Raw genomic sequence first — 26,621 nt, 5'->3', positions numbered from 1 at the left:
ATGCCGAGCGTGTTATGCCCAGTGAGTAGGATTATCACGAGGCAGGAATAGTTTGCTTCTTCAAAGTATGATGAACAAAACCTTTAGTTCACGGTTTTATGATGCGACCAATATTAAAATTCCGAATAAAACATGCCAGAGATTTTTTCCTAAAGACATTTTCTCTTATAGACGAGATTGTATATGTACATATTTATATTTTTTTTTTTTTTTTTTGCCTAAATAGTAAATCACTAGAAAAAAATATGTAACCCATTTTTACTTAAATTATAAACTTTAACGAAAGCGTATATCTCGTTCGATATAAAATGTCTTATTTGTAAAACATATTATAAAAAATTATAAATTGTTATCACACGAAACTGTATGCAATATTACATTTATTATGATGCCCGAAGAAATACGCACATCAATAACATTTTCAAGAGTATCGTATTATATTTCCGATAGTCGGGATCATAAATGTGTCGTTAGAGTTTAAACTCGATAGGCGGTTTTGAGTATTGATTAATTACCAACCCAATCGGGATTCTAAGAATGGCGGATGTTAAAGTTTCGGAATGGCGATAAAGCTCCACGATGACTCGAACTCACGATTGCTTTTCGCATATAGAAAGCGATAAAGATTTTCTAAAAGAATCTTTTTCGGTAAATCGACCATGATTTTTCGGTAAAAGGACTCTGAAGAAGCTTAAGAATTAAGTACGATTAATTTTGTCTCGATAATTTGGATTAATAATTAGCGTTAGTTTTTTCGAAACTTGATAAAGAATATTAAATGTTTTTTAAAATATCGTCGTACGTTGAATCCACGAATGAATATGGAGAAAGTAAAGAAAAAAATAAAGATGCTTGTGATCGCGCGTGATACGTGATAAATATGTATATGCAAAGTGAATGGCGTTAAATTTCACCGACCACGTTGTTAAGCATTGTTCGCACTTTCGTCTATCCCTCATTTTCCGTATCATTCCTCCCGACTGTATTCGACATCTAACGGATCGATATTTACATCGATTACGTCTTCTTTATCCGTGAAACGTTAGCTATAGGTTACAATTTGAATCCTAGGAGAGAAACGTTGGTTACGTTATTCCCTTTATTCGAGAGAGCATTTCATCTTCGAATTTGGCGAAATAACATTTTCGCTTTTACGTTTCGGTTAATAATACGATCCGACGAGAGAGAGATTGTCGTTCCCTTTCATACAAGTTTCGAGTACATCGCATTTCGGATACCGCGTTAATTAATATTTTTCGCTATATTATTCCGCAGCGAGAAACGTTCAACTTTTCTCCGTGAAAAGGGGTTGGAGGGGGTAAGGAAACAAAGGAACGAGCTTTATATCAAGGAAGAATCTTTTGTTCGGGATGAAAACGTCCTACCACTGTGACGTTCGCCAACATCGAGATTACACGTTGAATCTAGAAAGTAGCGAACTTTGTAACGTTTTGATTGAAATATTCCTTCGACCGAGTTCGCAATTATTCCCGGATGTCTGTCGAGCTGCCGTTCAACCGATGCGTAGAAATTTAAATTCCTGCTGGCATCCCGAGTTGGTTCGTTCGACCGTATTATCGGAGGCGAACGTGAAGCGATTCGATACATCTCGAACAACTTTTACGGTAAACTTAAAACCAGTGCAGTTTCCACCGATGTAATCAACCGTACGTATCGATTATGAAACGACTTCCACCAACGAGGGCTGATTTTCAAAATTTCTTTTCAGAATTTTTTTCTAACCAGACAAAAAAAAATTTATGAGTTCGTAAACGTAATTTATCCCCCGTGTTTCGCCTTTTAAACAAATTATCCGTATTCGACGTTCCCATTGTAGGGTAGAAAATAAACGACGGATATTTCTTCGCAACGTGATATTTTTCTCCTCTACCAACGCAAATTCTTCCTTCTGGAAGATCGATGAAACGGCAATCTGTCTTTAAAATCTTTCCGTTTCGATTGATTCGTTCCTCCCTAGAATTCCTTTCGGTATAAAATCCCATAAAATAGTATCTCTCCGATGGAATGTCAGAATGTAAAATCGATCGCGTCCAAGAAATCGATAGAAAATGCCGATAGTACCGATGGCTATAAATCGATCGAATCGTCGATTCGTAAAATTATTCTCGCTCTCTTTCAAATTTTCTTATTAACCGATTGTTACGTGATCGCGTAAGAATCAATTTCAACGAGACCGATTCGTCTCCTGCGTGTTTTCCCCGCGATGAGAACATTTCTCCTTGGCGCGATGTTTCGAAGAATGTACAAATATAGATTTAATTATATATTATCGAATAGAATTGGAAATATAAAAATACAAGCGAATCGGATCTATGAAAAAGTACGTTGTCACGATCTCTCGACTGCTCATCGCTCACTTTAGTCGACATGCGTGCAATGCTCTTTCATTTGTACAAAGGTAGAGTAATTCCACGACCTCTACCCCGCTTTGTACCGTGAGTAGAAGGGAGCGTAGCAGCGAAGGCATTTACCGCCCTTTGACGGCTCATCCTTTAACGTCGTTTCTGCGTTTACGTTTCTACGAACGGACAAACGAGCATCGCCGAGCAATTTGCCTTTTCACCGTTCCTATATTCATCTCGTCAACTTTGTACACAACCGATATATACCTTTCTTTCCTTAACAACCAATGACAAGCATTCTCGCGTTAATTCGATTAAACGGAACGACATAATAATCTATACACGAAATATTTCATTTTTCATACTTTGTTCGTTTCTTTATTTTTCTTCTTTCAATCGTTATCGCCATATCCTCCTCCTCGCAACACTCGAATCGAGATATATTATAATTATATACAGGTATCGTTGCGTAACGTTACGTTATAATTAAGTTTAGTCGTTGCGCTTAATAGTTAGTTGGAAAAATTTTATCTTGATATTTCCGACATAAAACAAGTAAAAATACTTCTGGTATTTAATAGAGGAATTATTACTCTCGATTCCGTTGTTAGTATTTCACCGAAGCAGGGCAATTACGTTCCAAAGGAAATTTCTCGCATAGTTTCTTCTCTATTCGTATGCCGAATGGATCGAACCTCTCATTATTATTAAAATTAAATATTTCAAATGCTTGCGAATTCTTTTTCTTCTTCTCTTCCTTTCTTTCTTTCTTTCTTTCTTCCTTTTCTTTTTTTTTCATAAATATTTCAATTTAATTGTCGGCATATCACGAACCATTAATTTAAATCTCGAAATATTTTGCGTCCATTTGTCGCAGCGATCAGAATCTATTTTTTATTTTGCGAATTATAAAGTATATCATATATATATATACTTTAATAATTTATATGATTTTCGTAATTAGTTCTCTCTTAGCTTTAAAATTGAAATTTATCTTTTCCTCTTCCGATACTTGTATTTATATAGCGGCTAGGTACATAAATATTGGAAAGCCTTAGAAATTGATTAACCGCATTCCTCGCGAATTAACTTATCCATAACGTATACGTATTTTCACTCCGTTTACGTATTCAAGGTCGGCCGTGAACGATTCTATCGGGAACGTTGAGAGTCACTGGTTATGCTATTACGCGCACTTCAGGTTAACGAACGACTAGTTAAGCCGTTCGTTAGCTCTTCATCGAGCTATCGATCTGACCGATTATCCGTCCCTAGCATACCGAATCGTGGAACATGGATCGTCACAATCTAAAAATCTCGCTACTAACTTTTACAGTTGCGAATTTAAATTATATTATCATCGTAAATTTTCGTTACGGTGATTAAATTCTACACAATCGAGTTGTTACAACGATTAATCTCATCGTTGAACCAACCAATAATCGATATACCGAAACCGATTTAAAATTAGGAACAACGAGTTTAACTTTAGATAATATTATATTTAATATTATATTATATTTAAATATGTGTCGATAAATGGATTTTACCTTTCTATTTATATCTTATATCGTAATTAGTTACGCAACTAATGCAGTCGGAATTCTTTGTATAGGATAGAACGATAGAATCGAACACTTGCAGGTTTTCCGATGTACGAAATACGTTGCTTGTTTCCTTCCCCCTCCGAGCGACGTTTTATGGTATCTTTGACGCGATACCAAACGATTTCGCCAAAAGAACGAAGCCTCGATCAAACTTTAGATAATTATCGCACAATTATAACGAAATACACGCGACGATGTAGGAAACGTTCATTGTTTCATAAATTAAAATGGCACGGGAGAATAATTGTTCCACGTGAGAAACTTGCAGTTAAAAGGCAGTAAAATAATAAAATTACAAAGGAATTAACCATTGTTCTTTTTTTCTTGTATTATTCCTTTTCTTCCGACTCTCGTACGATCTCTACAACTACGATCGTTAAATGAAATTTCCTATTATTCAACTAAGCTAAATGTAAAATCTATATAAGTAGATACTTAAATAAATTACTTAGATGAATCGTTATCGTTTCTAATATTACATTTTTGTTTTTCTCTCTTTCTCGAATACCACTATATTAGTAATAGAAAAAGAAAGAAAATCTCGATATTGAACTCGAATTCGATTAATTATCGTCGCGACAAAATTTGATCGATATTTCGAAGAATTAATTCTTGTAATTCTTAATTAAGACTCGTTGTCAGTCATACTTTGCAACGTATATTCATTTTATTCGAGTTCGAGTCATGAATTTGTGACATAAATCAAAACTTAGATTCCAAGTTGTAGAGTTCTGCTTCTAGTTATGGGCAACTCTCTATTCTATATTCATTTCGTCTGTGCTACCTCTCGTTTATGCCACCGCCATAAATGTGACGTATTTTGCATATATAGCCTTGAATAAATATAAGGACGTAACACCCGCTATTTCCACTGCTATCTCCTTTATAAAAATAATAGGTGTAAAAACGCGGATTAAAATTTTTTTTCTTTCATCTTTCTCTATTCGATATACACACCGTGTTTAAATATCAATATTTCTAAAATATTAATTTTTATCGCATAATTTGTTCGAATAGAAAACGATTGTCGAAGGAAATAATTTTAAAAATTCATCTCGTTATTTTGTCGCGCCGTTACACACGGAAGAAGAGTTAATCGCAAAATAATTACAGTACAGTGCAGAATGATAACAACGACACGTGGAATGGAATCATTTCGATCGTGTTATGAAATTTAATAAAAAAATATTTCGGATAATTAAATATACGTCTCTTCGTAATAAGTTAAATAAATATTTATTATTTTATCTTTCTATATATATATATATATACACTACATATTGTGAAATATTTAAATTTATTTATACGTATATAAATTATATAAACTCGATACAAATTTATTTTTATTCGAAATTTCATCATTGTTACTTTATTTCTTGTAATTGAAACATTATTGGATTAAGTTCTAAATGCTATCAGATTGAGCAAATTTTATAAAAAATACTGTAAATTATTTTTCACTTGCTTTTTTTATTTTAAATTTTACATAATTTATTTAATGAAATATATAAAAAAAGAAAGAATTATATTTTACGTAATAATTAATGTGCAACGATTAAATAATATCGAATTGAAAAAATCGAAAAATTCTCGTCGTTAAATGTAGATTGAAATATATAGTTGCCAACTCGAATTTTCGTGTACATTAGTTAGACTTCTGTCGAAGATAGAACGAAGCAAAGATAATTAGGATGAATATACTATGGAATGCCGAATAGACACGGGTAATGAACCGAGAGTCCAAAAGCACTATCTAGTGGCATCGTGATATTTGCATTTGCATCTATCTACATCTACGTTTCTGTTATCCGCGATTACGTTACGTAATTACACGAATTTTCTGAAATTCTATCTCCAACTATAACTCACGAAAAAGAGTAAAATTAATTTAATCTACGTTACGTCGTATAATGTAAATTATATCGCACGTATCGATATAAATGGTTTATCATTTAACTTTATTTTTATACAATGCGAATAACGGGTACCGAAGTAGGTCAGGGGCAGATAAGTGAAAGACTATGGAAACTACGTAAATTGAAATTTACTTTTTTAAACAAGAATTTTAAAAGTTTTCTCGTAAAACGTTTGACGTAGGATAAAAAATAAATAAATAAATAAATAACAAGTTTCTCTTATATTTAATTATAACTTTTTCTTTTTTTTCTTTTTTTTTTTTTTTTTTTTACATTTAAATATTTTCGATCGATCTTAAAAACTAGGGAGAATTACGTTTACATAAATTAAAAAACGATTAAAGAGTAAAGTAAAGAGATAAAAATTTTAACATTATTTTATGCTGAGACATCATTTTATACGATACAAATCTTTGTATAAAATACGTATTTTATATTTACACAATTTATGATCGGAAAGAAAAGAAAAGAAAAGAAAAGAAAAGGAAAGAAGGAAAGAAGAAAGAAAGGGATAAGCGATTCCCTTGGAACCCGTTACTACTAGATCCATCGATAAAACTTCATACTAGTCGCTATCTTTTTCAGGATATTTGCATTCTAAAGGAAAGAATCTTTTGTATTTAATATATTTCATTATTATAGAAAAGATTAAAAAAAAAAAATCTATAATACGATTACTCGATTATCGTCGTTCTTTTCCTGATAACGCTTTTCCTGAAAAGCGTTCAATACATCCGGTAATCTTTTTCGTATTTTACCTTACATTGTACATCTTCCAATCGATTTTACGTTTGTAAATGAGATTAATCAAATTCCTCTTACGTGACGAGGACGAGCAGAATTCATCGTCGTTACATTCTCTTATACCGTAATCAAACGATCGTTCTCGTTAAGAAGAATTAAATCTGACAATGGTAATAATACGTTTGATTAATCGCGAGATCGATTCGACTATTATAGTTGCATTTCTTTGTGTCTTCGTAAACTCGTAAAATGGAAAGAGTTTTCCGAATTGAAAAATCAATTAACGAACGCGAAACGTAAGAGCATAAATTGAAATTGATATTTCATTTCAAAGGATCGCAATTAGATTCTTCTCACTATCGTCGAAAGCTTTCAAAATGCTCGCCAACTGGCGACGACGTAATAATCCGATGATCCATTTGTCAAAGTGAAAAACATCGTTATATAAATAAAAACGAACTCGATAATCACGCAATAATTTTTCACCCAGAATTTTCCCTATTCAGAATTCATTTCGCAACTCAAATTTGGAGATTTTTGCATAATTAATCGAAGGAGAGAATTTCTAAATCGTTATATGAGAAACCGAAAATGTCAGGATTCTATTCCGCTATTTCGAGAAGCTGAATAAAATTTTAGAACAATACACTCGTCTGCAGAAATAATTCCGATATATTTAAATTCTTGTTTCCCTCCAAATTTTTATAATTAGATTATTCGATGGAATGATATAAACGTATAACACGATATTACTCTCTTCGCAAATATCATCAAAACGATTAATCGTTTAAAGTATAAAAAGATAGGAGGAAAAGTTATTTAACGATATCATATTTTATTTGTTTAAAAATAGAACAATTCTTATCAAATAAACTAATAAATTTGAAATATTTCTTTTTATTTCACGTAGTTAAAAGATTATAAGAAAAAATATTTTTCCAATTAAAAATCTGAGAGAGGTTAAAGATAATGAAAAGTTGAAAGTAGTCTGAAAAAAGTTTATCGCTATTCGTGGATATTTAATTTCTATAAATTTCAACAAATTTCGCGAAAATCTATAAAGGAAAAATTTGCAAGATGAGTTATTTTACATATATACGATATAAACGGATCGAATTTAATTCTGTAAAAAGTGTTACATCTTGATAAAGTGTTATAATTTGATAAATTGGATAAGATAATAACGTAGAACATCAAACATCAAAGAAATGATCGGTGTATATAATTGAAATCTTCGCTAATCTATTTCATATTAGAAAATTTTTATCAACGTTCAAAAAAACCTAAATATTATATCGTATTAACGCGCGTGTAACTTAATTTGCTAAACTTTCCATCTATCTATAAATTTTCTTAAATTTCATTCCTTTCAATTCCACGTAACCATTCTTACCTCCATTCATTAATCACGCGTAAATCCAATCCATTCGTTTCTCTATTCCATTACGCTGATCCATCAATTCGTTTTTTTCTCTCGCATCTTTGTCATCGTTGACCTACATTTTTTTCGCGCGTATTATCGACTCGCGAGATCGTCCAATCGATGGCTACTTTGCAACTTTGTAATTCTATAAACTTTCCTTTACGCGGAATACGTGTTTTTTTTTCTCTCTTTTCTCTCGGATAAAGAAATATCCCCATTAGATATTTTCTCGATATACGATATTCGATATTCTCCTTCAAACGATCCATGCTGAGACATGGATCGTCAACGAAGTTAAGGATTAACCGTTCCGATGATTTCGATATTTGGTCGAATAAGAAGCTGCTTTATTTCCTTCGTCTTTACACGAAACTACAAACAACAACCGTTGGCGGTCGATTTAATTAAAATCTTGCAACTACGATGCGTCCAGCACCTATCGCTCGTTGACTGCCTTCCTCCTTCTTTCCAACCATTCTCCTTTCCACGTTACAATTCTTGGCAATGATCGGTCGTTGGCCACCGGCCAAGATCAACCGGTTCGCGATATCACCGTAGAAGAGGACGCATCCAGCCGAGATAACGTAATTAAGACTTTTACTTTGAAATCTCACCGTGCTCGCCCCGTTCTCCTTCTTTGCTCTCTTAAATTCACCGCTTTCCACAGATTATCGCGCCGTCTTTAATTCTCCACCGCCATTTTCAATGGACGAAACAAAAGCTCTTTTTTTTTCTTCTTCTTCTTCTTCCTCCCCTTTCTCGTCGCTGCCGCGATTGTTACGAGATAGTTTCAGCGCTTAAAAATAGATTTCCTCGAGGCGCTATCTTTTAATTTGCCGTCAACAACGACGTCTTCGCGATTACGACGACGAAATTCTACGCGTTAAAAAAGCAAAAAAAAAAAAAAAAANAAAAAAAAAAAAAAATAAAATAAAATAAAAAGAAAAAGAAAAGGAAGAGAAAAATAAAGCGTAAAACTTACAACGATAGGACAGTTCGATGTATATGTATTATCTCTTAAACAACTTACTCCGTGCGATTTAACATTGGTCGAGATGTCGACGACGCGTCGCTCGTTGCCGAGCACAATGGAATAAGAGAATGAAGCAAAGAAGAGGTTGGAAGTGAAAGGATAGTGGGACGAGGAGGGAACGGGAGGATCCCGCGGTAACTTTGGAAACGTAGAGCCACTTTGTATTCCGAGATTCATTGTTCACCGCAACTCGAGTAACCTACAAGCTTAAGCCATGTATTATGCGGGACCACCGGCAAGACGCCATATAAATGCCCCGGAAGGTTACTCTTCCCCGTCGGTCCTTATCCTGTTCGCGGTCTGACTTGTCGTGTTGCGTGTCACTCCGCCTTAAACAACACCATACCCACCTACCTCTCCACGAATCTCTACTTTCCATACGCGAAAACGTTTATCGCTATTTTCTACGTTCGCCTATTTCCCTTCCTTTCCTTTCGTTTCCATAACGTATCACCACGGTATTTTCATTTCGATCCATGTACCGTCCAAAGAAATTTCTCATCCGTAATTTTTGAAAAATCGAATCGAGGAATGGAATTTTCCGTCAACAATTTAAAATCCGTTTATTTCGATAATAACGGTTGAGAAGAGAAAGAGAAGAGAATCGACGACGCGTCGATTCGTCCGATTGTCCGTCTCGCGACGAGAAACAGCGGAGAAGTTTCGTCGTTATTGGGCGGCGATCGAATAAACCGTAATAACTTTTCTCCGACAGCAGTTTAATCGCGATCGACAACAGTGGCGAGTGCAATAACCCAGACGCTGTATCCACTTTCCTGGTAACCGTAATTAAACGCACGTGTCACTGGGAACGATAACGCTTCGCGATATGTCGGCATCGCGAGCCAGATCCGGTGGGAACGTCGCATCCGCTCCGAGATAATTGCGACCGATCGCTCGTTACGAGCCTCGTTAACCACGAGGACCGCTATCGCTTCGAACCGCCGTGCTTGTCATTGCGGATATTAGCCGATCGCGCCTATATTCGCCACCACGTCGATCTCGACCTTCTCGAAAAATCCGTCCCGATATTCCACCTTCGTTTCGATCCTTAGGTCGTCAACCGCGATACGATGTTTCGCTTCCCTTTACTTTCTTAAGTGTAATAAATAACACGTGGTTCCACCATTTCGATGTTCGTGTGTATCGAATATCCGATCGTAGAGATTGCAGATAGAAATTCTTTTTGTTTTTTTTCGTCACTCATTCTTCCGAATTTCTTGTTTGTCTATAAAGATCCGTCTATAGAGATTTAGAGAAAAAATATACTCATCGAAAGTAATATTCGATAGCAACGCTGAATAAATATATTACATTCGAATTGTACGCGTATAATTAAACATATGTAACATATATATGCGATAGGAATTTTAAACGGAAATTATAATTATAATCTCTATTTTATATTTCAATTAATTTATATTCAAATTGATATCGAATTATGTGCATATCGCGTATATATCGTGTATATCCGAATTGATTATTTTACTTTTCAAACGCTGTTGACCAAAGTTTATAAAACAAAAATTATTTTACATTTATGCGATGTTTTCAATTCGTTGGAATACTTTGTTTAAAAAAAAAATTAATAAAAAATAAAAATCGTTTGGCGCGACGAACAAAATCCAAGTTATTTTTAATTTAATAACTTTGTTATTTAGGAAAATAAAATTTTGACTCGACTGGTGCGATCCCACGCCGCGCTAATGCTCATTTCCATTATTGGTTGACGTCATCGTAACATTTTAGGATGCAACCTGTTTCGCGATAAATCAAAGCTTCGATCGTAGTTTCCGAAAGCGTTTTCAAACTACCGGAAAGGCCATCAGTTTCCACGTTTCTGGTTACACGTGGTCCGTGACAAATCGAAGCTTAGTGGACCGAATCTCCAATAGTAGATGCAAAAGTTTCCAAGTTGCAAAAATCACACAAATTCCATCGCTTTGCGCGCGTACGAAGATGAAAATTATAACTATGCTTTAGGCATGACGAACGAAAAATAGAAAAAGGGAGGGGGGGAGGGGGGGGGGAAGAAAAAAAAAAAAAAAAGAAAAGCGGAAACGATGGAGAAACGATGGTTGAGAGTGGCGTGGATACGCGAGATATTTTTGCTCGAGGGTATTTTTCGAGTTGAAACGGAATTTTCGAGGTGGCTCGTGTACACCGTCGAGAAACCGTCGAAAAGATCGATCGAAGCCAGACAGCTTGAGAGTCAACTCTTCAGACTCTATAGCCACTCGAGTAAGCATCGGGGAGCAGTGTATTTCTAGAACGGATGAAATTCTTTTCAAGATGGTTTATCGTCAGGAATAAATGACCTCAATTTTTACACCAAGTGCGTCGTTCATACTATATTACTCTTTCGTCATATTCGTTATATCGTTTCGTTCCATTTTTAATCCACCTTTCTATCCCACAAATACGATACCATCTTTCTTTTTACGCGTTTACTTTTCACGCGTCAAGTCCTAAATCAATCCTCCCTATTTTCTTAGTCCGAACAACGACAGAACACGTTCCCTTTTCGCGTTACAATCTATCGATCCCTTTCTACCTTCCGAACGTTTCTTCGCGCGCGCACGCCAACCATTTTCATACGATAAAAAGGTCGTGTCGGCGCAAAAGTCAAACACTTACGCGTTACCATTTTTAAACTCCAACTTGGAATATTTCAGAATTTTTCCACTTTTCTATCGATTTATCATCTTTCTTTTTACCTAAAATTTCTCGACATCTCGCTCTTTCGTCGCCACTTTCCATTCGTCCATCGATTTTATCCCACGATGGATACTAAAAATCCGAATACTAATACTCTCTGTGTAACGAGTGACGACCGATATATTTTATTGGAACGAGTTTCGAATCGTGATCGAATCGTCGTTCGACCGACGATAATCAAACGATCGACCAAGTAAACGAAACGCGGGATCAAGTGTTTCGGAATTCGAAAAGTTTTATTATCGGACAGTGACACGTTGGTAACGAAACTACCGTGCGTGCAATTGCATTCGAATGGGAAACAACGCATACGTCGAGTGATCAAATATCGAGGATCGCTCGCGTTATCTTGCGCCTCGCCTATCTCCGTTTCCACTCTACACTTTTTCCACGAAATACGTTTCACGGATGATTCCACGTAACGATCGATTTTCGAGAGAGGCACCGAGAAGATCGAACAGGCAGACGAAAGAAGAAAATATCCGAGATGTTCTTTTCTTTTTCTTTCTTTTTTTCTTTTTCTTTTTTTTCACTACTTTCGTTTAATAATTTTTCGCGCAATCGTGTTCCGTCTGTTGCCAAACCTTCTTCTTGCCTTCGTGAAAAATCATTCTTTGAATATCGTTCGTCAAAAGTTTAGACGGCGATTCCTCAATTCAATCGCAAAAATTCGCTTATTCTTCGGTAAAAGGAAGAAGAACGAAACGAATCGTATCGAGACGGATCGGAATTTTAGTGGAAAGACAGCGTGAAAAATACGACTAAAATAAAGTGGATGATAATTAAACGGATGAAACGGTAAAAGGGAGAGAAGGATAAAAGTTGAGCGAGAAGAGGGTGAGAAGATGATACAGTTAGACGTAAAAGGGACAGAGGGGGCGAGAAAAATAAAAAGCGAAAGAAAGGTGAAAAGGGAGGGGGGGAATGGTTGGTTCACGGGCGAGCGACAACGTGAATCATTTTCCCTTAAAGCTCCCTTTGCCCCGGCCAGTGTTCCGTTCCGAAAGCAATTTGCCCTGCGGACCGTTGTGCCACCGTATATACGCCACCTCCTCGTGGATCCAACGGACTGGCAAAAAAAGGATTCGAGGGTGGGGAGGGGGGGGGGCTCGTTACGTCTCTCGGATGAGGTGAATTCAGAGTGCAAAGGGTAGAGGGGTGGGGGAAGGGAAACAAGTCAGAATTCTCTTTCGAGTTAACCGCGAAACAGGCTCTCAGTTTCCGGTTAGTCGGTCCCAAGTTGTGGACATTCCCGTTCCGCTATTACGATTTTCTCTCGATCCAAAGGACAACGTAATTCGCTTCATCGCGATTTACCGATTCTCGTTCTTTCCCGGTTACGCTTCCCGTGTACAACCGTGCAACAAGGGAAACGCGCCGTTAAGTTTTAAATTCCACCTTCTTATCGTTCTTATTTCTCCTTTATTATTTCCACGATGATTTCCGAGTTTAATTTTTCTCTTTTCCCTCGTACCTATAATAAGAAACGTAATTGAAAATGCAATACGGTGGATATAAGATATTATATAAGAGTAAAAGTAGATTTAAATAAACTCATATTTTTTTATTCCTCTTCTATTCTCAAAGATAAAGATAATAAAGTGGCTGAAATAATTCTAAAAGCCACTTTTAACTTTAGAAAAATAAAAAATTCCGAGCGCAAGTTCTGATTTAAGCTCCATCGGAAATCTCTCGGAGGATTATTAAAAAGAAGATTATGCGGAGAATTCGTACGATTTTCCAACATTTTCAATTACGGAATCATGTTTTAGAATTCGAGATTAACGGTATCAAATATCTTCGGATTACCTAAATTTAACGGTAAAGTGAAAAGCACGTCATATCGAATTAAGGGCGAAAATATCGCGAGCAAAAAACGCTTATCGATGAATTTTTTGAAAATCAAACGAAAAAAAATTTCTTTAAAAAAAAAAAACACCGCGTTGAAAATCGGTCGATTAGGCGACATTTCATCCGCGAAACAAATTTACACTTTACACTTCGAGTTATCATCTTTCGACTTTCGAACTTCGAATCGATAAGAAAGGAATTTTCTTTTTCGATTTATTTCGAGTTCACGTATTCTTTCGTACCATCCTCATAAGATATATAAAATTTATATCGTTACGATACATGTATAAATATTTAAATGGATATTCTCAATCGATAGATATTCGAAATTTTCGGCAAAGTCAACGCGATATCCTTTTCGCGATAAATAAGATGATCGGTCTAGAAAAATCTTTTTCGCCCTTTAAAAATTGTCACTCTCTCGTCCGTCTTCTATCGAATCGTTCTTCGATTCTCTCTTCAAATTAATCGCAATGGTCTCGAGATTCCACTCGGGAATCCAACTTCGCATTTATTGGTTTTACGCGCCCCCCTTTTCTTTCTTACTTTTTCATCTTTCATCTTTCAGCTTCTTCTTCTTCTTCTTCTTCTTCTTCTTTTATAACAAGGGGACAATTTTCGCGGAATACGCGAGTAATCGCGACCAATATGACTCGTTTCGAATCGATTCCTCTTCGATTTCTCTCCTCCCAACGCGTAACAGTTGAGAAAATTGGCGGAAAAAATTGGTAAAATTCGAATCGATGCTGGATAAAAATATACTTTCTTTCCTTTTATCTTTTCTTTTTTTTTTTTTTTTTACGTCTCTTTACGTATAACTTGGGACGAAAGGTAAAACAAAGATAAAAAAAAAAAAATCGATAGACACGTGAATTTTCTCTCTATTTATTCCTCCGATATATTTATCGAAGCGTGAAACGAGCGATGAAAAGCGAGGAGGAGTTTTGACACACGCGATTCTCGCGATCTTTCATTTGGAATCGGACGATAACAGACTTAACGGGCCTTGAGAATAATGGAAAGAGGACAGAGGAGGGGGCAGAGAAACAGCAGCCATTGATCGTGGGCTTCTATCGTACACGTATAACACGCGTGTATTGGCGGAAACAATTTCTGCGTGGCGTCAAAGCTCCGCCGATAACCGTATGGCAGCTAGCTAACTCTCGTTACTCGATTCACGGTTCACCTTTGTCGAGGAAATCCTTCTCTAACAAAATTCAATATCCACCGAATGGTGTGCGGATTCGCGTTGCAAAAGATTACAACCTGCCACCTTCCCGCTCCCTTCTTTCTCCTTTCTCCACATTTTCCTACAACGCGTTGGCACAAAGTAATTAAGCTTTTCTCTGTATCGCGGGGATCGCGAAAAACAAAAAAGATCAAAATTATGGAGAAAACGTTGTTCGCTTCTTCGATTATAAAATATCGTTCGATGATATTCCGGTTTGCTTGCAGCAACCACGCTACTCTGTCCTCCGACTACGATAAATCTTACTTTGCCCCTTTTCTCTTTACTCTCCGCTTTCTCGCCGGCACAATTTCACCCTCTACCTCCTAATACAAATTTTCTCTCCGTTCTACTCTCGCGCCCCTCTTTTCCTTTTCTCTTAATATCCCTCGATCCCAATATACCTCCCCACTTGTCCTTATAATAGACCATTTGCCGAGCTCCACGAGTTCTCCCTCCTCGCGTTTAAATATATTTTCATCGTTTTCGCTTCGTCCTAATTGTCCGATTTCATCCTTTAAATATCGAATTCGAATTAATTATCCAAGATCGTACGTGCATATCTCACGGAGCAAGTAATCGCGTTATTATTATTATTATTTTCGTCGAAACGTGATTTTATAGTTTAACCTTTGCGCTCCGCCTTCCATTTTCTCTTTCCCCTTGCGAACTTTCCAGTTAAACTAACAGCGACAGCGCGATATTGATTATGCCCACAGGTATTATTTTCAAGCTCGGTATCATCGGTACATAGCGTTTCGGGAAACGATGCGTTGGATAACGATAAACCGAGTCGATTGTAAAAATGAAATTGCGATTACGTTGCTCGAGTCGACGATATTATCGCAATCACGTTTGCCAACGCGATGCACGCTGTTTCCTACGACCTTGGATCGTAATCTTAGGGTCGGTCGGGTATGAATTACGAAAGCGAAGTGGAAGGAATCCGGCTCGTTTAACGTGCCAAACGGAGCGACGCTTCAACTTCGATTTCAAAGCGCGAAGAAACTTGATAAGTTCTATGGTCGATGGACGTAATAGGAGAAACGTGAAAAATCGTTATTATATCGGACGATGGAAAATGAAAACGAAATAAACGAGAGAACGGTCGATTTTGGAAGATAGGAAGGATTCTCCGAATATTCGAAGACAGCCAAGGGAGTGCCGAGATATAACTGCTTAGACAGTCCGAGCATCATCCTGATTCCATTAAGATGACGGCCCACTGGGCTTATGTTTCTCCGCTTTCCAATATATATATATATATATTTACCATTTACTCTATTTACCATTTACCATGCAGTGCTAGAGTAACTAATTAGTGAGGAGGTGATAGATATCTTGCATGGCCTATTTCCAAATCTGCATCGCAGCTAAGATATCGTAAAGGTATTCATTAAGGATCGTGACTTCTCGATCTCGCCTTCTACTTTCTCAAACGTTATACGTATCGTTACTATTATTATTCCTACGTTAAAGATACATAACGTACGATATATTAAAATTTATGTTATTTATATTTAGTTTGATAAATGTATATACGTAAATAGGATACGAGTGGTATATTTTTTAACGGGTAATAATTTAAAGATTACGTTGATTCGAAAGCATTTTTCAAGTGGTATCGTAAGTGAATTACCCTCGTTTCACTTTGTGTGAAATCAACGTTCCAACGACGCAAAACCTTTATTCGCGTACTTTTTCCGTTACGTGCGGAATTAATAGAGGCGGAATAGAGGGGAACTTATCTCGAGAAAAGGCAAAGAAAATATGAGAATTTAAAGCAAACTCCGTATTTCAGACCACTGAATAACAGTTGTAATTTTTCTTTTCTCTCCGATACTATGTACATTTTACATACATACATCACGTTCGAATCCTGCGAATCGTGATTTATAAATTTTGAATCGGAATGTAACAACTTGTACGAAAAAAAGAAAAAAAAATCGAACGAATCTTAATCCTTACCTTTTACGAAAGATTTTATCGCGACAATTTCTTGGAATATATATATATATATAAAAGTTGGAGAAGACGAAGGGGAGACGCGATCCGGTCGATTTGCTAGATTTCGCGTCCATTTTATTAGAGGAGCCACTTACCCCAAATGGTAGAAAATGACGGGCAATTATTTACTACGACTGGTCGAAATAGTGAAAACTGGAAACAGCCGGTCTAATTTCATGCCAGAATAACCACCGCGGTCGCGACCATTGAATAGAGGCAAGTAGGGGAGGAGACAAGTTGATTTCTGCCGTTCTATACACCATTACATCCGTTTCATCAAAATTCTACCGCTCAAAATCGAGATTCGTTACCACTTTACTTACCTTCGTTACTAAATCGAAATATCTTCTGGACAATCTTTCGATCCGTCTTTTCCATCTTCGAGTTTTTTAATCGACAAGTTCGCGTTACATTCAAACCGAGCAACGGCTTCAATCGCTACAAAACCTATGAAACGAAACGAAACGAACGTCGATCGTGTTCATCTATTAAAACTATCTATCCGATCTATCTTCTCGTCTGGTAAAATTCCAGAGCACGAGGTCAATCGATATGACCTTGTAAGAATCAGCGTTATATGGCCGATATATACGTCATAGCGTATGTATAGCGGGTATGAGATTTGGAACGAAGGGATGGCCAAGATTTTCGATGCTTCGCTTTGCATACTAATAGCCCGCTAATATCCTTTGTATTATGCGCAACCCTCCACCTACCCCTCTTTATGTACCTATATATATATATATACATACACATACTCGTTCGCCGTGGTGCCACGGCAACCAGAGAATCTGCATATGGATATGGTGGTGCGTTACAATACTGCGTTCCGTTATCGCAATTTGCATCTCACGTGGTAATGAGTTGGTAGGAATTAACGTTATGGAAAGACGTTGTGGAATCGAATAACGAAGGGAGAGAGTTACGTAGGGGGGAAACGTCTTTAACTCAACAACAACAAAGTCGATTCGAATTAAGATGCTCGTATCAAATCTGAGAAAGAGAGATTTAGTTCGTTATTTGAGAAAGAGAGAGAGAGAGAGAGAGAGAGAGAGAGAGAGAGAGAGAGAGAGAGAGAGAAGAAATCATCGTGGTCGCATCAACTTTAAATATCGTTTCGTTGGTCGAGTCGTTCGCGTCTCACTTCCTTATCGCGATAGGCCAATCTACCGACGTTGTATAGCACGGTTAGTTGCGTGTTCCCGTTGCACGCGATGCCATACCGGTGTGCGCCTAGCGTACTAGTTTCTTTTTCGATGTAGCAATTAGACGAGCATCGTGAGGATAATTACAAATACGCTACAACTGTACTCAATTTTATTCATGCCACTTATCGAGCCGCTGTCGGAATTTCCGAGTATGTAAATACCACCATTTTAACCTTACCGATTAAACGAAATTCGACGACACGAACGATTTGTCGTAAATTATGTAAATGGCCGTAAAGAATATCCATGGATTTTTAACTTCCGCTCGCGGTGATTTTTATCGAACTGTACGGAGGAAATGTGTCGGTGCGAGGAGGGAGGGGGGATTATTTTCTCGTGCAGCGCGAAGGGTGTTAAATCCTATATTCGACGTAACGGAATTACCAGGGATACAAAGAGTATCGAAATAACTGTAAACGGATTCCGAGTATTCCCTCGAATATGTATTCCGATCTAGTCAACATTTTTTTTTTTTTCTTCTGCTTCTGATTTTATCGCATCGACTCGGAAATCAGCTTCTTCGACACGCGAAAATCACGACTTTGCGTGAAACGAGCGATCGAAATTCCTTCGAAATCGGTCCATTTATTTCCTTTTCCCGCTTCTCGCTTCGATCCCCGATACGAGCAATCATATTTTTATCAAAGACGTACTCTCGATCAAACACGTACAACAACCGAATCTTACTTTCTTATTCCGAATATTATTTTATTCGTAAAAATAACTCGATGCAATTTTGCTTCGATTTCCCCAAGGGGGAAAGAAAAAAGCAATTCGATCGATATTTGTTTGAATTTTACCAACTTATCAACGTCGTTACGGATATCGTGAAACATCGTATTAAACTTTTTTTAAAAATTTTAAAACGTTTAATTTTCTTCGTTTCCGTTGGCAAGTAATTACTCGAGGGGAGAATCGTGGAAAAAACGGAAGTGGTGGGTCTGGTGAAATTGCAACCCTTCTTACTTGGGATTTCCAGCCCAACGAGAATTTTTCTCTCGTTGTTTTGAGAAGAAAAAAATTTAGACGACACGAAAGTCGGGAAAAACTTGGATCTTGATACGTCGTTCCTCGTTGCGACGCGGAATTGAACCGTGTGACCGGGTAAAAGAGCAAGCGGCAAGTATTCGTGAACGAAAACGACTGTGGACCGTCTTCCCCATTCCCGACGCAACTACCATCGCTATCTTACCTCTAAACAAATTTAATTAAAGTCGAGACGAGCAAGAAAGTGCCATTCTCGAGGAAATTGAAATTAGACGCGGGATTCGTCGCTTTTACCTTTACTTTTCTTTCTCCCTCCTTTTCCCATTCTCTTACATTTCCATCCTTCTTCTCCCTTTCTCTCGTTTCCCTACAATTCGTTGCAATTTATTTCCCCATATATTTTCGTCGGATCGGTATCATTTCATTCGAATTAAACGTAACATTTTATTACCCCGGTTCAACTTGACGATATTTCAACTCGTAGATATTTGATCTATAAGGTGATTCCAAACTGAATTGCAAACGAGTAAGAAACACAAGTAACAGACAATCGAACCGACTTGTGTACTTTTGCACGAGCGAAAGAAGGAAACCGAGATCGGTTTCTATGGAGTATAGCTGTCGTTCTTGGAAAGAGTTATTTTACGATTGGTACACGCAATCGCTACGCTTCCTCCTCCTTTTTTTTTCTTTCTTTGTACGAACAAAGTGCCGGATTCGACAATTTCCGCTTTTCTTATCCTCTGGAAATCCGATGTAACGTCGCTTCTGTGTGTTAAATTTCGAGAAAAAACAGTTTAAGCGATCGAGATTAAGAGAATCGTATTAACGAAGAGAAGGTTTTTGCAGAATTTAGATCAACGCAACGGATAATTGCCTATCTTTCGACTATCAAGAAAAATACAAACAACGTTAAACGTTACGAGACGTTTTAGAAATACGATCGATTCGTATTTATTCGCGCGTTTAAAGAGTGCAGAAGCAAGCTAAATTCTATTTCGGGTTAATCGCTTGGAACGATATAATCGACATCAAACACTTTGAGCAACGGTTATTCTCACACCGAGAATTCTACGAGGAATGGAAATTTTATCGTTTCGATTGCTCTTTTAAATGTTTGCTTTAACGTTTGTTCGGAAGATAATTTGAAAATGATCCAGATTATAATAAAATTCAATCATCTGCTGCATGGCTAACGATAATCGGTAACGAGGTTAACGTAGAAACTTTCAATCTATCGGGTTTTGCATTACCGATTTACAGAAACGTACGATCTAAACGATTTGTCGCTCGATCTCACTTAATAAATTCCTCCATTACGATTCGATAGCCAAATATGTAGGATTTAATTTGGCACGCCGAATGGTAACGACAAACGCGTTCTACAAGATCTTGATATTCAACGAACGTGAAAAATCATCGAATTTCAATACCTTAGCCAAGGTAAACGGAGCTCGCGTATGCCAAATATCGGGTAAAACGGTTTACGCTGTTCGCCGTTGAATCGCTTTCGCTCGATGCAAGATTGATCTTGCCAAATCTAATTGACTTAACCGACTTGGAATAATTCTGTTTGTCGACAAATTACCGAGTTACTCGCTTGCCACTAACTTTTAAGAGTAAGATATATTCGCTTCCATTCATTACCATTTCCAATTTCTCTCCGCACGAAAAAGAAAGTATATATTCTGCTTTTTCTTTCATCGTAGATCAAATTCAAGAAACGATCGAGTTCTTGGAGAAATTTCTGAAAAACTTCTGGTTATATATGTAAGTACCAATTTCCATGAAATCGTCGAGAAAGATTTCAATTTTAGGCGATAAGTTTTGCGTTTTCCAACGAGGTAAAATTAAAATCCGTTATCGATAATTTCATTTATGTATTTCGCTTATATGCGAATAAAAATTAAAAGACGCGTTGATCGCATCGAACAAGATTAAATATGCAATTATCAATAACGTATTACATTTTTCTTTACTTGTGTTCAATGTTTGACTAATTAAGCAAAAGATTTTTTTTTTTTTTTTTATACTTACAGTCGTCATGTGTGCTTTTTTAAAAGATGAGAAGAGATATCGCGAAATGGCTCGGCACGGAACAGTTTGTAGTATCGTATCGTATCGCGATGTCGTTTTCAAACCTGCGAGTCCTTCGATAAAAATTTTAAACGCGACGTATCCGTATCATTTTAAATGCATTTTCCGGAACTTTAATGCGATATAACATGCAAAGATTCATCATCATCATCATGACGAAGGGAAAAATTTTTAACATTTTTTTTACTCGTTTTATTCGAGTTACAAGAGTTTATTTCGAACAAGTTACGGAAAATTTGACGACAATTTCGCGTTAAATTATACGATGGTTCGTTTAAAATTGTAGATGAATTACGTTACGATGATAACTCATCTTGGCGAAATTCATCGAAGCAACTATAGAAGCAACGCTCCTATCCTCTCCGTGAGTTTTCGGATTAGAAAAGTTGAAGGAACGTTTTTTTTTTTTTTTTTTTTTTTTTTTTTTTTTTTTTTTCCCTCTCATTTCGAGCGAAAAGTCACGGAGCGGGCCAAAGGTGTGTTTATTCGATGGAACGATTCACTTTAGAGTTTTAATCCGTTTTCCATTAAAAGCTTTACAAACCTCTAACGGCTGACATTTTATATCTATCCGATTTTTCCCGTAGCAAAATAACGGACAATGCAGTCGCTGTATCATTCGTATTGTTTCTCGTACAAAAATCATACGTCGTTTCTAACGGAAATTTTCCCGTTTTGGAAAATATTTTATAGTCATTTCACTGTCGTGTATCTTGTAATCGATCGAATTTTATACAAGACGTTGCATATATAAATATAGAAAAATATTTGATCATCTTACCAAAGGTTTTCGTACATTCGGCTCTGCCGAATCTACATTTCATTTCTTGCGCATCTCGACTCTTGGTATATTACGTTATGTCTTTTAAAGAGAGAGGAGCGCGCCTTATTTGCATCGACGTCGTTTGAGTTTCGTTCAATCTACATCTTTCTCTTTACTTTTCGAATAAATTTTAGCATTAATGTTATAATGGAGGAAATGAAAGAGGTTTAAGAAAAAAGAAAAATAACAAAATTACACGTCGAGTCGAGAGCGTAGTTTTACGTTTCTACAAAATGAATAGAGAGGAAATCCGTATTACCTTTGTTTTAATTTCTCAGAAATTAATCGTTGCGGTTAAAAAATTCTCATTTTCCGCCATATTGGAATCAAATCGACAAAGCGTATATTCACTTTTTCGGCCATCGATATATCGTACGATGGTGATGCGACTGCGAGATACGCGAAATAGACAAGCACGATTCGATTGTACGATACGGATAATTAATCGAGATATTAATAGAGGAACGTGTACGTAATTAGTACGTGAAAAGCTCAAGGACGAACATCGATTACTGCTTTCGCACGATCGTTGAGAAGCCAGGTAACATAGAAATGATATACCTCGAGCAGACAAAGGTATTATATCGACGCGTAATAAAATAAATAAGATTATGATAAAGCAACGAATCGTTTAATTCGAACGTTACGTATCTAGATCTTCAACCGACTATTATTATAGTGAGTTCGAAGATAAACCGAATCCCATTGAAACTTTTTATCGAAATCTCGATATCTTATTTTCTCTATTCTTCCAACTAAAATTAATGGTGAGATGCGATTCTACCTTGGATTAATTTAAACAACGTCGGTTCAACGGGGAATTGAAAATTTCATTCCAGATAATTAACTCGATTCTAATTCGATTTAGAATTATCAATATTAATATTTATTTATAATATTTACAATGTAATTATTTGCGTAACTTTCGTATACATCTGATCCGATATTTATTAAAAGTAGCTAATTAAAAGTAATTTAAACAAGTTTTATAATAATATAAGTTTTGTAACGTGTCTCGTCGAAGCTTTGTCAGACGAATAGAATAAAAGGAAGAATGATCGATAGCCGGTGCAACACGCGATACGATGAGTTACGATTCGTGATGATTCCAATTAAACGATAATTCTGTAATAAGTGATTAAAATCGATGACTCGTGACTATCTCGTGCGAGCGTTGTGCGAGATACGCGTACCAATTAGCGGAATAATCTCGTTGTTTAGGTCGATTGGGACTACTTGCTGGTAAATCTGACCCTCCTGTCGTGCATCCTGGTGATAAACTTGAACGGGATACCAGTCTCTTAGGAGTACAATATCAGTCTCCGTTCTCCGTCTTTGTCCTTCTCGTTCGATTTATGAAATTTACGAGCAATACCGTCTATTCCGTTTACTCTCGAGGAAAATTGCTTTTCGACGATAAAGGAAACTACGAAAATTGAATCGAACGTTCATCGCGAATAAAGAAAATGTACCTGCGAATTTACTAGTTACACGATCGATCTTATTTTTTTTTTCCTTAAAACGAGTTCGTATATATATATAATTTTTCAAAAGATTTTTCTTACAATTTAGCCTTCTATTTATTTTTTTCGTCAAGCTTTTTGATTTACCAAAAAATCGTTTCATCGAGCAATTTACGATCACAAACTTTCTTATCGTAATTTTATCTACAGATATTCTTCATATATATTGACAGTGTTCGTTCGTTGATTTACACGCTATTTATTATCTTCCATCGAGTTATTTTTTATAAATTTAAATTTTGGAAGCAATTTTATACACTCGCGCGTTTAAAATCATTTTTCTTCGATATTTCGCATCATAATACCATTTATTTTCATAACTCAGCGTTAAACTTTACTGTTTACTTATTTACGCGCGAATGGAATCCGTTCGTTGATTTACACAACTAAAATCGCGTGTCTTTTTCTTTTCAATCGTTTTAATTTCGATACAAAAATTAAAATTTATATCGTACCACATCGCCGCTTTGTAAACTGCGATTCAGTATTTTGGAAAAATACTTTTTAGTTATTTCGTTCAATTTTTCGTATGTATAAAAAAAAAAAATTTGTCAGTAATGAATTATTCGCATTTTGTTTCGTTTTATCAATAACTTCACTTTTGCGCACAGAATTCAAGTTTCATATAAATTTTGATTATAAAATCTTGTTGTAGCATATTTATTCGCTTGTGCATCCTATTCCGTACTGCATGGTTTTATCTACTATATTCGTACAGTTTTCGAAATATCGGTTTATTTGTCTAACGGAAAACGTATCGAATACAAATATACGTATAATATCGGAATGTTTCAAAAATTTTATTTTTATGTAAAATTTAATTTTTAGAAATTTTCCATTTTTAAAAGTTGTCACGATTATTTACTCGTCTCGTTCTTTATTACGCGTTTCCGTGCGAATCTTATCTTCGTATCGTATAAATTTCATTAACCTAATTAGAAAAAAAAAAAAAAAAAAAAGAAAAAAAACTTGCATAAAAGTTGAAATTCTCTCATATGAAAATATACATTAACAAATTGATGATAAATATAGAAAATGTTACAAAGAAAAATTAACACATTTCTTCTTTTTTTCCTGAAACGAAATATCATAAAAATCTTTTCCATTTCTCGATCTTCTTTTAGAAAAGATCTGAATCCGAGTTTCATTATCGTTAAATATATACTTTTTGATCTTTTTAAGATATCATAAATTTTAAATACGATTCCATTTCTAAAAATTATCAAATTTTCTTCAATGACCGATGTTCGATATCATTTCCACATTTCTTTCTTTATTTCTATTATTTTTGAATGTCTCTTCAAAAATAAACCATCTTTTTCTTCGCTCGTTAAAATTTAGTTTTTCTCCATCCTTTTTCCTCGAGTTTTCCCTGTTAATTTTGCACGTAAAGCAAATTTTGCAATTCCACATTCTTTCGCAACTTTTCCTATATCATTCCTTTTTTTTTTTTGCCTGCTATTATAAAAAGAATAAAATATAAATGAAGAAAATTACAAAATCAAATATATTAGTTTTATCTTATTGTATATAAAAATAAAAATACATATACATTTCAATAACGCAGTAAATTTTTTTAAACTACGAGTGTTTATTTAAAAAAAAAAAAAATAGTTCTACCTGAAAAAAATTCAATTCTATCTTATATATACCTACATATGTATTTTTTCGAATTTATCATCTTGTTCGATGTTTCTCCGATAAAATTTTACGCCGATAAAAGATTGATCGATTTTGATTAGTGATTTTTCCACCGTTGAAAGAGCAAAGCCTAAAAAGGAGGAAAAAGACAACCTGAAAAAAACGAAAAAGAAAACCGGAATCACCAATGATTCGTTAAGAAAAAATTATTTTCTAAGATTCTTCTCCAATATATACGTTTGCTTCGCGATATAATTTGAAAGCGTCGCATCGATCCATCGTACACGTCACGCGCTATTTTCTCTTCTCGTACAAACCTCGTACAAATTTTTTCTTTCGTTACAATGCATTTGTTCGTTTAAAAGAGAAACGTGGTCGATCGCATCACCATCAATAATTCCCCCAGAGTGTAGTATTCGCTTTCTACAAACGATACCATTTTGCGTATACAAATATCTACGTTCGAACCGATAAAACGAATCGTTTCAAAATGCTCGTTTAATAAATATATTCGACTTCGATAATATTGATGATAGAAATAATGCCTCTTTTATTTCATTTTGCAAGCGTCATTTTCAAATATCTTTTTTTTTTTTTTTTTTTTTTTTTTTTTTTTACTTCTATATCATATTCATTCCATGCATTTGTTTCTAAATATATTTTCTACCGTATTACGCGAACGTTACAATCGCGAAAGATGGTGATATTTGATAAATGCCTGCATTGTTTCGACGAATTCTGCTTCCACGCATTGTTGAAACTATTTCGAAAATAAATATTAAATCGTAAAAAAAATCATATTAATTTAATTAACGTAGATACGATGGGAAAAAAAAGTTGAATGTGTTACCTTTACAAATTTATTTCACACGTTCTTGGTTGCGTACCAAGATGTAACGATTCGAGAGAAAAGCAGAGATTCAATTCTCTCTGATTTACGTTACAAAATTATCGTTAGGTGATCCTTTATATTTCCTCTGTCAACGCGCAGCTTACGTTGATATTGATGTTGATAATGATAAGTCATGTTGTGTTGTACTCACGTGTTTCTATAAAGCTATTAATTATCACCGATTAATCATCATTGATTATGAATTATCAACGACGGATCATATTTATTTTATCTTACTTGATATCTACTAGAATTATCGAGATTTTGATCTTTCTACGAAATATTTATGATCGTTAGATTGTTTATTGCTTAAGATATATGCTTATTAGATATACGTGTATATTATCATTCGATTTGTTCTCGAACAAGACGTGAAAAAAAAAAACACAAAAAAATTCAAGATAGCGATCGACCGAGCAACGATATTTTATTCTTTATTCTTTAGAAAAGGAACAGAATTTCTTTGGAAAATGTTTGGAACGAAATTAAACTTATCGTGAAATCGTTTCCAAAGATTTAATTTAAAAGTACATCTATGCAATTATATTAATTCTACAGGA

The 26,621-nt window shown here is 35.6% G+C and overlaps 1 protein-coding gene and 1 long non-coding RNA gene across 5 annotated transcripts in view; one reads left to right on the top strand and one right to left on the bottom strand.

Moving 5' to 3' along the window:
* The window catches only part of LOC122715916 (leishmanolysin-like peptidase), an 83,573-nt gene that overhangs the window by 12,018 nt on the left and 44,934 nt on the right, over positions 1-26,621 (top strand). The window lies entirely within an intron of this gene.
* On the bottom strand, positions 23,593-26,127 carry LOC122715921. The gene is made up of 3 exons (XR_006346922.1): positions 26,020-26,127; positions 25,185-25,322; positions 23,593-24,986 (listed from the first exon to the last, which is right to left on the bottom strand). It is a non-coding gene; the product is annotated as an uncharacterized LOC122715921 (long non-coding RNA).

This window comes from Apis laboriosa, unplaced genomic scaffold, assembly GCF_014066325.1.
Source record: "Apis laboriosa isolate Shangri-la unplaced genomic scaffold, ASM1406632v1 scaffold40_cov151, whole genome shotgun sequence".
In the NCBI taxonomy this organism is placed as follows: domain Eukaryota; kingdom Metazoa; phylum Arthropoda; class Insecta; order Hymenoptera; family Apidae; genus Apis; species Apis laboriosa.
This window is presented reverse-complemented; position numbering and strand designations above follow the sequence as displayed.